Source organism: Oncorhynchus tshawytscha, linkage group LG25 (assembly GCF_018296145.1).
Source record: "Oncorhynchus tshawytscha isolate Ot180627B linkage group LG25, Otsh_v2.0, whole genome shotgun sequence".
Taxonomy (NCBI): domain Eukaryota; kingdom Metazoa; phylum Chordata; class Actinopteri; order Salmoniformes; family Salmonidae; genus Oncorhynchus; species Oncorhynchus tshawytscha.
In genome coordinates, this window is record NC_056453.1 from 37,818,979 (window position 1) to 37,833,146 (window position 14,168).

A 14,168-nucleotide genomic window follows, 5' to 3' on the forward strand; every position below is an offset into this window, starting at 1 on the left:
TGGGTTGGAGGGTTTTTATTTAGTCCTGTAGTTCACTCAAGGTAATTGGAGAATCCAGTGGGTTCTGGTAGTCTTTAATAGTTGATTCTAAGATTTGTATGTGATCATGTATATGTTTTTGCTCTTTATTCTTTGTTATAGAGCCAAAAAGATTGGAGAAGTGATTTACCCATACATCTCCATCTCTAATTCTTCGTGTTTGTTTAGTGTTTTCCAATTTTCCCAGAAGTGGTTAGAGTCTATGGATTCTTCAATTACATTGATCTGATTTCTGACGTGCTGTTCCTTCTTTTTCTGTAGCTCAGTCTCTCTCCCTCCCTCCCTTTATACTGTCTAAAACACTACGCACTGTATCTATTGGATAATTGAATTTCCATTAAACCTTTATGAATAGTCTAATATCATGTCTGTGTTGGAGTGGGGACCATGAACAGTCTAATATCATGGCTGTGTTGGAGTGGGGACCATGAATTGTCTAATATCATGGCTGTGTTGGAGTGGGGACCATGAATAGTCTAATATCATGTCTGTGTTGGAGTGGGGACCATGAATAATCTAATATCATGGCTGTGTTGGAGTGGGGACCATGAATAGTCTAATATCATGGCTGTGTTGAAGTGGGGACCATGAATAGTCTAATATCATGGCTATGTTGGAGTGGGGACCATGAATAGTCTAATATCATGGCTGTGTTGGAGTGGGGACCATGAATAGTCTAATATCATGTCTGTGTTGGAGTGGGGACCATGAATAATCTAATATCATGGCTGTGTTGGAGTGGGGACCATGAATAGTCTAATATCATGTCTGTGTTGGAGTGGGGACCATGAATAGTCTAATATCATGTCTGTGTTGGAGTGGGGACCATGAATAATCTAATATCATGGCTGTGTTGGAGTGGGGACCATGAATAGTCTAATATCATGGCTGTGTTGAAGTGGGGACCATGAATAGTCTAATATCATGGCTATGTTGGAGTGGGGACCATGAATAGTCTAATATCATGGCTGTGTTGGAGTGGGGACCATGAATAGTCTAATATCATGTCTGTGTTGGAGTGGGGACCATGAATAATCTAATATCATGGCTGTGTTGGAGTGGGGACCATGAATAGTCTAATATCATGTCTGTGTTGGAGTGGGGACCATGAATAGTCTAATATCATGGCTGTGTTGGAGTGGGGACCATGAATAGTCTAATATCATGTCTGTGTTGGAGTGGGGACCATGAATAATCTAATAGCATGGCTGTGTTCGAGTGGGGACCATGAATAGTCTTATATCATGGCTGTGTTGGAGTGGGGACCATGAACAGTCTAATATCATGGCTGTGTTGGAGTGGGGACCATGAATAGTCTTATATCATGGCTGTGTTGGAGTGGGGACCATGAACAGTCTAACATGCTGACCACACCGCTCGCATTACAAAATACATTTAAACATACATCATTCAATTATTGCACCCACACTGCTCGCGCACGCCAACGAGCTTCTGCGTTACCAAGGGCTAAAATAGAAGTCAGTTCTATTTGTGATGCTGATCACGGTGCAAGTCCTGCCTCTCCCATCTCCTCATTGGTTTATACAAGCAGATACCCACATTCCATCTCCTCATTGGTTATACCCACATGGGTGATTGAAAGATTAACTGAATTTGGTCGGTCGTCTTGGTAACTATGAAAGTTAGATGCTAATCGCCATATAAAGTCCAAAGAAGAAAAAGCCTGGAAGGAGGAGAGATGACTATACACTATTCGCTTGACCATTTTATGTGTGAAATAATTGTCGGAGAAGTGGACCTTGTGCATTTTAGGTAAAATAACAACTCAACGTTTATATCCCAGGACAAATTATCTAGCAACAGCACGCTAGCTAAGTAGAACAAATGATCTAGCAACTGCAAGCTAGCTAGCTAAATTGCTATGCTTTCGACCTGTCCCCAAATTAATATAATTGGTTCAGCGTTTGTTTTGATATATCAATCTGCGTGTCGTGATCGCGTTTGGTGTGGGACGACAAAATCAATTTGCGCACGATTGCGCACGATGGTGCACGCGTGCGTCCGGTTTGGGTACGGTGTAATAGCATTGCTCTGGTGGAGTGGGGACCATGAATCATATAACACCATGGCTGTATTAGAGTAACAGTTGAGTAAATATTCATTACGACATTTTCCAATGGCCCACATTCCAATAAATTCTCATTTCCTGTTGATCTAATTAGAACCTGCAGGAATTTGTTTTCATCTATTATTCAGAGAAAACAAGAGAAACTCAGGCACCGGTGTAATTTTTATGGATTTATAACAGAGGAAAGGCTATTATTTTATTAAGCACCTCTTTAATCGTGTTCAGATGCCCCGCTGGTGTGTTCAGGCTTTGTCTTATAGCCTAACATATGTTAGCTATATGCTACATGTTACAGATGTAAGATCTTAATTTGATCACACTGTTTCAGGATTACTTTCCTGGGAAAGTGTATTTCAGGTTCAAAAGGCTTCTGAAGTTGGTCATTTCCACTTTGAAATGTCAAACGTAATTTTTCCCTTATGAAAAGTGTATCAACACCTACAAAAAATGTTCATTAATTATAATCTACACAATTGTTATAATTTCCTATTGCTGCAGGATTATTTTTCTAAACTATTCTTTTTTAAATTAAGATCTTAAATATGTATATTATGTGGCATTCTCAAAAGGCTTCCATGAGGAGAGGAGATATCAGGTGCTTCCAATCACCTTCCCATTTTTTCAGTAAGGACCTTCAAATACCCTGTTTCCCTTCCTCTACATACCTTTCCCCATCTCTTTTCTCTCTCCTCCTCCTCTCCAATGTCTCCATCTCTCTCCCACCCTCTTTTCTGTCTCTTCATCCTTTCCCATCTCTCGCTCTCTCTCTCTGTGTCTCTCTCTGTCTATCTCTCTCTCTCTCTCTCTCTCTCTCTCTCTCTCTCTCTCTCTCTCTCTCTCTCTCTCTCTCTCTCCCTCTCTCTCTCTCTCTCTCTTTTCTCTTTCTTTCTCCTCTCCCAAGTCTCCATTCTCTACCTCTCAGTTCTCTCACATCCTCCTTCTCTCCAACCTGTGGTACTTCATAGTCCTCCCCTCCCTGTCTCTCTTCCTCGTTCTCACCTCTCCAGTGTGCTAGCATGTTTGTGCTTGATCGACCTGTAGCTCTCTCTCTCTCTCTCTTTCAGTGTGTTATGTTTGGGCGACCCACAGTAGAGAAGCCAATGCTTTCTGTGTGTTACCTGATAAATCATTAAGAGTGTGGTAAATGACCAGAATCCTCTGGGGTAAACCTATCCACCGCAGAGACCTTTTTACAGCTAAAACAAACCGAGACCCATTAGGGTCCAAGTCGCTCCGGCCTGGGAAAACTTAAATGCAATTTGTTTTGTTAAGGCCTTCGTAATTATGATCCCCCATTCTCCATTGTTTTATTTCCTCACCCACGTCACCTTGGAGAGGCCGATGGAAAAAACAGGAGAGTCAATTAGGGTTAGTGCTAAGTGGATGAGGTGGAAAACAGTCTAGACAGTATTCCTGTTCTGCAGCCTGGGGGTGTTGGGAGTCTGGAATATACTCTGTTAATTCCTGAGATTAACAGGTGCGAGATTGGAGAGGGAGATCAGAGAAAAACAATGTTTTCCAGCACACAGATCTGACCTGGAATGAATTAAGCTGTGTGCTGGAAACCATTGATAGAGCAACGGGTAAAGTAGGTCATGTGGTGCTCATCTGAATGCTTTGTCCGGTTTGATGTACCAGGCGAGACAGTTCGATCACATATTATGACAATATGTTTTGTTTTGGTGTTTGAAAGCGGGACAAACATTAATTCTTCAAGCGATGGTCTCACAGACGTTCGTCTGGGCGAGTTCTGCTAGGAGCAAACCGAACCTAGTATGCGGATGCCTTTACAAGGGGATGTGGTGTAGGTGGAAGGATACATTAAGTAGTTTAGGGTTGAGAGGTGGAGGGATATCTGAGGTGTGCTGAAGTGGGATAGGTGGAAGGATGTCCAAGGTGCTTGAGGGGTGGGATGGTGTAGGTGGAAAGATACATTAGGTGCTTTAGGTAGAGGGATATTTGGTGCCGTAGGGGTGTTGCTGGTTAGGTGGAGGGATATGTGGTCCTTTCAGGGGTGAGGTGCGAGAGGTGGAGGGATATGTGGTGGGTGGGGTGGGGTGGGAGAGGTGGAGGGATATGTGGTAGGTGAGGTGGGAGAGGTGGAGAGATATGTGGTGGGTGGGGTGGGAGAGGTGGAGGGATATGTGGTAGGTGAGGTAGGAGAGGTGGAGGGATATGTGGTGCTTTAGGGGGTGAGGTGGGAGATGTGGAGGGATATGTGGTGCTTTAGGGGTGAGGTGGGAGATGTGGAGGGATATGTGGTGCTTTAGGGGTGAGGTGGGAGATGTGGAGGGATATGTGGTGCTTTAGGGGGTGAGGTGGGAGATGTGGAGGGATATGTGGTGCTTTAGGGGTGAGGTGGGAGATGTGGAGGGATATGTGGTGCTTTAGGGGTGAGGGGGAGATGTGGAGGGATATGTGGTAGGTGAGATGGGAGAGGTGGAGGGATATGTGGTGCTTTAGGGGGTGAGGTGGGAGAGGTGGAGGGATATGTGTTGCTTTTGGGGTGAGGTGGGAGAGGTGGAGGGATATGTGGTGCTTTAGGGGTGAGGTGGGAGAGGTGGAGGGATACGTGGTGCTTTCGGGTGAGGTGGGAGAGGTGGAGGGATATGTGGTAGGTGAGATGGGAGAGGTGGAGGGATATGTGTTGCTTTAGGGTGTGAGGTGGGAGAGCTGGAGGGATATGTGTTGCTTTAGGGGTGAGGTGGGAGAGGTGGAGGGATACATGAGTGGTGGTTGAACTCAGCAGTTGATTCACTTGACTAGTCCTTTTGGTATTCCACCAACAGTGTAAGGAAAAGCAGCCAGGTCACCCATGATACAAGTCAGTATTCAACATCCATCCATGTCTGATTACGTCGGGAGAGGACGTGGAAACCGTTCCACTAGGGGCAACAGTGAGTGCTGTTACCTTCGAGTAGGATTCAGTTGGGTGTTTTGGATGGGGATGGTGCCTCTGATGCCAAAGGTTGCATCCAACGATAGAAAGTTGTCCCGAAAATGGTCTTCTCAAAAATGTGTCTGCAGCTTCCAAACAATTATAATCCCTCTATGGAGAAAGATGAGACTCTCATGAACACTATGGTGTTCTCAGTTTTGCTCTACAACCCCCACAAGCGTCTTGGGACTCGTCTGAAGTCGGTACAGCCGGTCTGCCAACCTCCGCCCGTAGCGACCGAACAGTTCTGGTTGTGGAAAGGTGAGACACTCACGGCCACGTACATGTTGCTGTAGGCCACAGGCCTCACAAGACTCGTCTGAAGTCGGTACAGCCGATCTGCCAACCTCCGCCCGTAGCGTCCAAACAGTTCTGGTTGTGGAAAGGTGAGACACTCACGGCCACGTACATGTTGCTGTAGGGCCACAGGCCTCACAAGACTCGTCTGAAGTCGGTACAGCCGATCTGCCAACCTCCGCCCGTAGCGTCCGAACAGTTCTGGTTGTGGAAAGTTGAGACACTCACGGCCACGTACATGTTGCTGTAGGGCCACAGGCCTCACAAGACTTGTCTGAAGTCGGTACAGCCGATCTGCCAACCTCCGCCCGTAGCGTCCGAACAGTTCTGGTTGTGGAAAGGTGAGACACTCACGGCCACGTACATGTTTCTGTAGGCCACAGGCCTCACAAGACTCGTCTGAAGTCGGTACAGCCGATCTGCCAACCTCCGCCCGTAGCGTCCGAACAGTTCTGGTTGTGGAAAGGTGAGACACTCACGGCCACGTACATGTTGCTGTAGGCCACAGGCCTCACAACACTCGTCTGAAGTCGGTACAGCCGATCTGCCAACCTCCGCCCGTAGCGTCCGAACAGTTCTGGTTGTGGAAAGGTGAGACACTCACGGCCACGTACATGTTTCTGTAGGCCACAGGCCTCACAAGACTCGTCTGAAGTCGGTACAGCCGATCTGCCAACCTCCGCCCGTAGCGTCCGAACAGTTCTGGTTGTGGAAAGGTGAGACACTCACGGCCACGTACATGTTGCTGTAGGCCACAGGCCTCACAACACTCGTCTGAAGTCGGTACAGCCGATCTGCCAACCTCTGCCCGTAACGTCCGAACAGTTCTGGTTGTGGAAAGGTGAGACACTCACGGCCACTGTTGTTCCATGTAGTGAATCTGTTATTCAATTTGTTTGAATGTGCTAACAGCAGTTAGGCTAGACGGGGCTTAAACTCTTATCGGTTAAAGGAAAACTCTGCCGAAAACAATCTTTTAGTATTTGTTTCAATAGTCCATTGTTGACATAGTCCCAAAATGTTTTGCTTGTCAGCAATCAAAACAACAACAACTACTTTTAAAATCCCTGTATGATGCATTACATGATGCTCTGTTTTGATTCATACAGGGATGATTTCTGTATCTTGAAAACATGATTGATGATAAGCAAATCCTTTTGGTACTAATTAAACAAACACCAGAAGAAAGTTTTTGGATAGAGAGAGAGAGAGAGAGAGGCTTCTTCCACTTTCCCCATGCTCCCTGCTCCTATGGCAAAGACCTCAACATGACAGCAAGACATACGCCCAGGCCGTGAGCAGAGCAACAGGCCCAACCCCCACTATTACACCCGCCCAAGCCTCAGGTCTGAGGTCTGTATCAGATGCTCAACATGCTCTGCTCACACCTACTATGATGGTCTGGGCCTTAAACACACAAAAACAACACTAGACACTATGGAACACAAAGTGTTTACTATCTCATCATGGAATATACAAGATATGAGGTCATCTGGCTTTGGCCTAAAGAGCAGGAACCCAGACTTCATCAAAGACATTGGAAATAGAGGAGAAGGACCCACTGGTTGCCCTCTAGGTTACAGAGAGCTGGTAGTCCCATCCACCAAACTACCAGATGTGAAACAGAGAAGAGACTCAGGGGTATGCTAATTTGGTATAGAGCAGACCTAACCCACTCTATTAAATTAGTCAAAACAGGAACATTTACATTTAGCTAGAATTTACTAAGGAACTTATCTCCACAGAGAAAATTGTCCTCCCGTGTGCCACCTATACCCCCACTAGAGATCCCAGACTTTAGTGATGACAGCTTCTCCATCCTAGACTGGAAGATCAACAAACTACAGGCTCAGGGACTGTGGAAACTTAAATGCCAGAACTGGACAAGAACCCAACACCGTCAGCACACAGGGGGACAAACACCTGCCTGGGGGTGACAGCATTCCCTCCCACATATGCCCTCCTAGACACAACTATGACAACATAACCAACAAAAATGGGTCACAACTCTTACAGCCCTTTTGTACGCTGGGTATGTAGTACATAGTCAATGGTTCGAAGGGAGTCCTATGGTAGGTACAGTACACCTATAGCTCATTTCTTGGCAGTAGTATTGTCGACTACTTTATCACTGACCTCAACCCAGAGTCTCTGAAAGCATTCACAGTCAGTCCACTGACTCCCCTATCAGATCACAGCAAAATCACACTCTACTTGAACAGAGCAATACTCAATCATGAGGCATCAAAGCCAAAGGAACTGAATAATATTAAGAAATCCAACAAAAAACTATTAGGCAACAACAAATGAATCCCTTTTGGACAATTTCCTGGACAAAAGGTTTCACTGTAACAGTGAAGGTGTAAACTCAGCAGTAGTAAACCTAAACAGTATATTCGACCTCTCAGCTTCCCTATCAAATTGAAAAATGACAAATGGTTTGATGAAGAATGCATAAACCGAAGAAAGAAATTAAGAAACGTGTCCAACCAAAAACATAGAGACCCAGAAAACCTGAGCCTACGCCTTCACTATGGTGAATCACTAAAACAATACAGAAATACACTACGGAAAAAGAATGAACAGCATGTCAGAAATCAGATCAATGTAATTAAATAATCCATAGAATCTAACCACTTCTGCAAAAATGTGAAAACTCCAAACAAACAACGTGAAGAGTTATCGATCCAAAACGGAGATGTATGGATAAACCACTTCTCCAATCTATTTGGCTCTATAACAAAGAACAAACAGCAAAAACATATACATGATCACATACCTACCCCGGTCAACAGCACTGCACCCCCCACAGCAACTCACCAAGCCTTCCCCATTTCTCCTTCTCCCAAATCCAGTCAGCTGATGTTCTGAAAGAGCTGCAAAATCTGGACCCCTACAAATCAGCCGGGCTAGACAATCTGAACCCTTTCTTTCTAGAATTATCTGCCGAAATTGTTGCCACCCCTATTACTAGCCTGTTCAACCTCTCTTTCTTGTCATCTGAGATTCCCAAAGATTGGAAAGCAGCTGCGGTCATCCCCCTCTTAAAAGGGGTGACACTCTTGACCCAAACTGCTACAGACCTATATCTATCCTACCCTGCCTTTCTAAGATCTTCGAAAGCCAAGTCAACAAACAGATTCCCGACCATTTCGAATCTCACCATACCTTCTCTGCTATGCAATCTGGTTTCAGAGCTGGTCATGGGTGCAACTCAGCCACACTCAAGGTCCTAAACGATATCTTAACCGCCATCGATAAGAAACATTACTGTGCAGCCGTATTCATTGATCTGGCCAAGGCTTTCGACTCTGTCAATCACCACATACTCATCGGCAGACTCGACAGCCTTGGTTTCTCAAATGATTGCCTCGCCTGGTTCACCAACTACTTATCTGATAGAGTTCAGTGTGTCAAATCGGAGGGTCTGATGTCCGGACCTCTGGCAGTCTCTATGGGGGTGTCACAGGGTTCAATTCTTGGACCGACTCTCCTCTCTGTATACATCAATGATGTCGCTCTTGCTGCTGGTGAGTCTCTGATCCACCTCTACGCAGACGATACCATTCTGTATACTTCTGGTCCTTCTTTGGACACTGTGTTTACAACCCTCCAGGCAAGCTTCAATGCCATACAACTATCCTTCTGTGGCCTCCAATTGCTCTTAAATACAAGTAAAACTAAATGCATGCTCTTCAACCGATCGCTGCCTGCACCTGCCCGCCTGTCCAACATCACTACTCTGGACAGCTCTGACTTAGAATACGTGGACAACTACAAATACCTAGGTTAGACTGTAAACTCTCCTTCCAGACCCACATCAAACATCTCCAATCCAAAGTTAAATCTAGAATTGGCTTCCTATTTCAAAGCATCCTTCACTCATGCTGCAAAACATACCCTTGTAAAACTGACCATCCTACCAATCCTCGACTTTGGCGATGTCATTTTCAAAATAGCCTCCAATACCCTACTCAACAAATTGGATGTAGTCTATCACAGTGCAATCCATTTGTCACCAAAGCCCTATATACTACCCACCATTGCGATCTGTACTCTCTTGTTGGCTGGCCCTCGCTTCATACTCATCGCCAAACCCACTGGCTCCATGTCATCTACAAGACCCTGCTAGGTAAAGTCCCCCCTTTATCTCAGCTTGCTGGTCACCATAGCATCACCCACCTGTAGCACGCGCTCCAGCAGGTATATCTCTCTGGTCACCCCCAAAACCAATTATTTCTTTGGCCGCCCCTCCTTCCAGTTCTCTGCTGCCAATGACTGGATCGAACTACAACAATCTCTGAAACTGGAAACACTTATCTCCCTCACTAGCTTTAAGCACCAACTGTCAGAGCAGCTCACAGATTACTGAACCTGTACATAGGCCACCTATAATTTAGCCCAAACAACTACCTCTTTCCCTACTGTATTTATTTTATTTATTTATTTATTTTGCTCCTTTGCACCCCATTATTTGTATTTCTACTTTGCACATTCTTCCACTGCAAATCTACCATTCCAGTGTTTTACTTGCTATATTGTATTTACTTTGCCACCATGGCCTTTTTTTTGCCTTTACCTCACTTATCTCACCTAATTTGCTCACATCGTATAGAGACATGTTTATACTGTATTATTGACTGTATGTTTGTTTTACTCCACGTGTAACTCTGTGTCATTGTATGTGTCGAACTGCTTTGCTTTATCTTGGCCAGGTCGCAATTGTAAATGAGAACTTGTTCTCAACTTGCCTACCTGGTTAAATGAAGGTGAAATAAATAAATAAAATACAAATCTTAGAATCAACTATTAAAGACTACCAGAACCAACTAGATTCTCCAATTACATTGAATGAACTGCAGGACAAAACACAAACCCTCCAAACCACAAAGGCCTGTGGGGTTGATTGTATCCTAAATGAAATTTAAAAAATATACAGACCACAAATTCCAATTGGCTATACTTAAATTCTTTAACATCATCCTTAGCTCTGGCATGTTCCCCAAAATTTGGAACCAAGGACTGATCACCCCAATTGACAAAAGTGGAGACAAATTTGATCCCAATAACTCCTGGGGGATATGCATCAACAGCAACCTTGGGAAAATCCTCTGTATTATCATTAACAGCAGACTCGTTCATTTCCTCAGCGAAAACAATGTACTGAGCAAATGTCAAACTGGCTTTTTACCAAATTACCGTTCAACAGACCACGTATTCACCCTGCACACCCCAATTGACAAACAAACCAAAACAAAGGCAATGTCTTTGTTGATATCAAAAAAGCTTTTGCCTCCATTTGGCATGAGGGTCTGCTATACAAACTGATGGAAAGTGGTGTTAGGGGACAAAACAGACAACATTATAAAAATGGCAAAAAACACACAATTCTTTCGACAGGGCTGGGGGTTGAGAAAGGGATGTAGCTTAAGCCCCACCCTCTTCAACATATATACCAACAAATTGTCAAGGACAGGAGAACAGTCTGCAGCACCCGGCCTCACCCTACCAGACTCTGAAGTCAAATGTCTTCTGTTTGCTGATGGTCTGGTGCTTCTGTCCCAAACCAATGAGGGCCTTCAGCAGCACCTAGATCTTCTGCATAGATTCTGTCAGACCTGGGCCCTGACAGTAAATGTCAGTAAGACAAAAATAATGCTGTTCAAAAAAAGGTAATGTTGTCAGGACCATGAATACAAATTCCATCTAGACACCGTTGCCCTAGAGCACACAAAAAACAATACATACTTCGGCCTAAACAGCACCACAGGTAACACAAAACTGTGAACGATCTGACAGACAAGGCAAGAAGGGCCTTCCATGCCATCAAAACAATCATAAATGTGTATATACCAATTAGGATCTGGATAAAAAATACTTGAATCAGTTATAGAACCCATTGCCCTTTATGGCTGTGAGGACTGGGGTCAGTGTACAACGTAAAACACCAAATAATGTATGTAGAGCTGAATTAAGCCGATACCCACTAATTATCAAAATCCAGAAAAGAGACGTTAAATTCTACAACCACCTAAAAGGAAGTGATTCCCGAACCTTCCATAACAAATCCATCACCTACAGAGAGATGAACCTGGAGAAGAGTTTCTTAAGCAAGCTGGTCCTGGGGCTCTGTTCACAAACACAAACACACCCCACAGAGCCCCAGGACAGCAGCACAATTAGACCCAACCAAATCATGAGAAAACAAAAAGATAATTACTTGACACATTGGAAAGAATTTACAAAAGCAAACTAGAATGCTATTTAGCCCTCAACAGAGAGTACACAGTGGCAGAATACCTGACCACTGTGACCGGCCCAAAATTAAGGTAATCTTTGTACAGACTCAGTGAGCATAGCCTTGCTATTGAGAAAGGCCGCCGTAGACAGACCTGGCTCTCAAGAGAAGACAGGCTATGTACACACTGCCCACAAAATGAGGTGGAAACTGAGCTGCACTTCCTAACCTCCTGCCCAATGTATGACCATATTAGAGAGGCATGCCTGTATTTCCCTCAGATTACACAGATCCACAAAGAATTGGAAAAATAAATACCATTTTGATAAACTCCCATATATGTTAGGTGAAATACCACAGTGTGCCATCACAGCAGCAAGATTTGTGACCTGTTGCCACAAGAATAGGGCAACCAGTGAAGAACAGACACCATTGTAAATACAACCCATATTTATGTTTATTTATTTTCCATTTTGTACTTTAACTTTAATTTGCACATCGTTCCGACACTGAATATAGACATATGACGTTTGACATTTCTTTATTCTTTTGGAAATTTTGTAATGTAATGTTTACTCTTCATTTTTTATTGTTTATTTCACTTTGTTAATTATATATTTCACTTTGGAAATGTAAACATGTGTTTCCCATCCCTATAAATTGCATTAAATTGAATTGAAATTTATTTGAGAGCGAGACAGATAGATAGAGAGGGAGCCAGAGAGAGAGAGAGAGAGTGGCTAAGCTCTGAGCACTCATTAAAGGTGGAAGTCACAGATAGGAGTTATCTCTAGTTCAATATTTAATTGGTGAATTTCTCCAGTGGGTTTTTTCTGCTTAAATCTTTAATGAAGATTAAGAAGGACCTAACAAAGCCTAATCAACATACCTTAGGATAACTGTCAGAGAGGAGTGGAGAGGGGCAGGGAGGGGGGATTGAGTCATGCACACACAAACACGGACGAACAAACGCACCAGCACACACACACGCACACACGCACGCACACACACACACACACACACACACACACACACACACACACACACACTCACACACACACACACACACACACACACACACACACACACACACACACACACACACACACACACACACACACACACAGCAGCTAATGGGGATCCATTAAAATGGCAGCCGTTTACAGGCGACTAACCAATTGTGCTATTATGTGTTTTTTCTTCTTCTTAAATGATTTTGTACACAATGTTTCTGCCACAGGCAAAAAGAGCTTCTGAAAATCAGGACAGCAATCACTCACCTCGGATCAATGAGCAGGAAGCACAGGATATACAGGAAGCACAGGATATACAGGAAGCACAGGATATACAGGAAGCACAGGATATACAGGAAGCACAGGATATACAGGAAGCACAGGATATACAGGAAGCACAGGATATACAGGAAGCACAGGATATACAGGAAGCACAGGATATACAGGAAGCACAGGATATACAGGAAGCACAGGATATACAGGAAGCACAGGATATACAGGAAGCACAGGATATACAGGAAGCACAGGATATACAGGAAGCACAGGATATACAGGAAGCACAGGATATACAGGAAGCACAGGATATACGGCAAACACCCGACAAGGCCGACATCCCCATTACTTGCAAGAGAAAGAGAAGCGAGTACAGAGCACACAGAGCACACAGAGCGGGGTGCCTCGTAAGGATTCCGAGGTCAAGTGGGAAAGCTGCCGTTACCATCAATATGACTCGCCAACGTGCAATCGTTGGACAATAAATTAGATGAGGTACGATCACAAATATCCTTCCAACGGGACATCAAAAACTGTAACATCTTATGTTTCACGGAATCGTGGCTGAATGATGACATGGATATTCAGTTAGCAGGATATACTCTGCACCGGCTAGATAGAACATCACACTCCAGTAAGACAGGGGGGGTCTGTGCATATTTGTTAACAACAGCTGGTGCACGATATCTAAGGAAGTCTCTAAATGTTGCTCGCCTGAAGTAGAGTACCTTATGATAAACTGTAGACCACACTATTTGCCAAGAGAGTTTTCATCTATACTTTTCGTGGCTGTTTATTTACCACCACGGACGAACACAGGCACTAAGACAGCACTCAGTCAGCTGTATAAGGAAATAAGCAAACAGGAAACCGCTCACCCAGAAGTGGCGCTCCTAATGTCTATCAACATGTTAAATGCGCAACCAGAGGGAAAACAATTCTAGACCACCTGTACTCCACACACAGAGACGCGTACAAAGCTCTCCCTCACCCTCCATTTGGTAAATCTGACCACAATTGTATCCTCCTGATTCCTGCGTACAAGCAAAAATTAAAGCAGGAAGTACCAGTGACTCGGTCTATAAAAAAGTGGTCAGATGAAGCAGATGCTAAACTTCAGGACCGTTTTGCTACAGGACTGGAATATGTTTTGTGATTCTTCCGATTGCAATGAGGAGTACACCACATCAGTCACTGGCTTTATCAATAAGCGCATCGAGGACGTCGTCCCCACAGTGACTGTACAGACAAACCCCAACCAGAAGCCATGGATTACAGGCA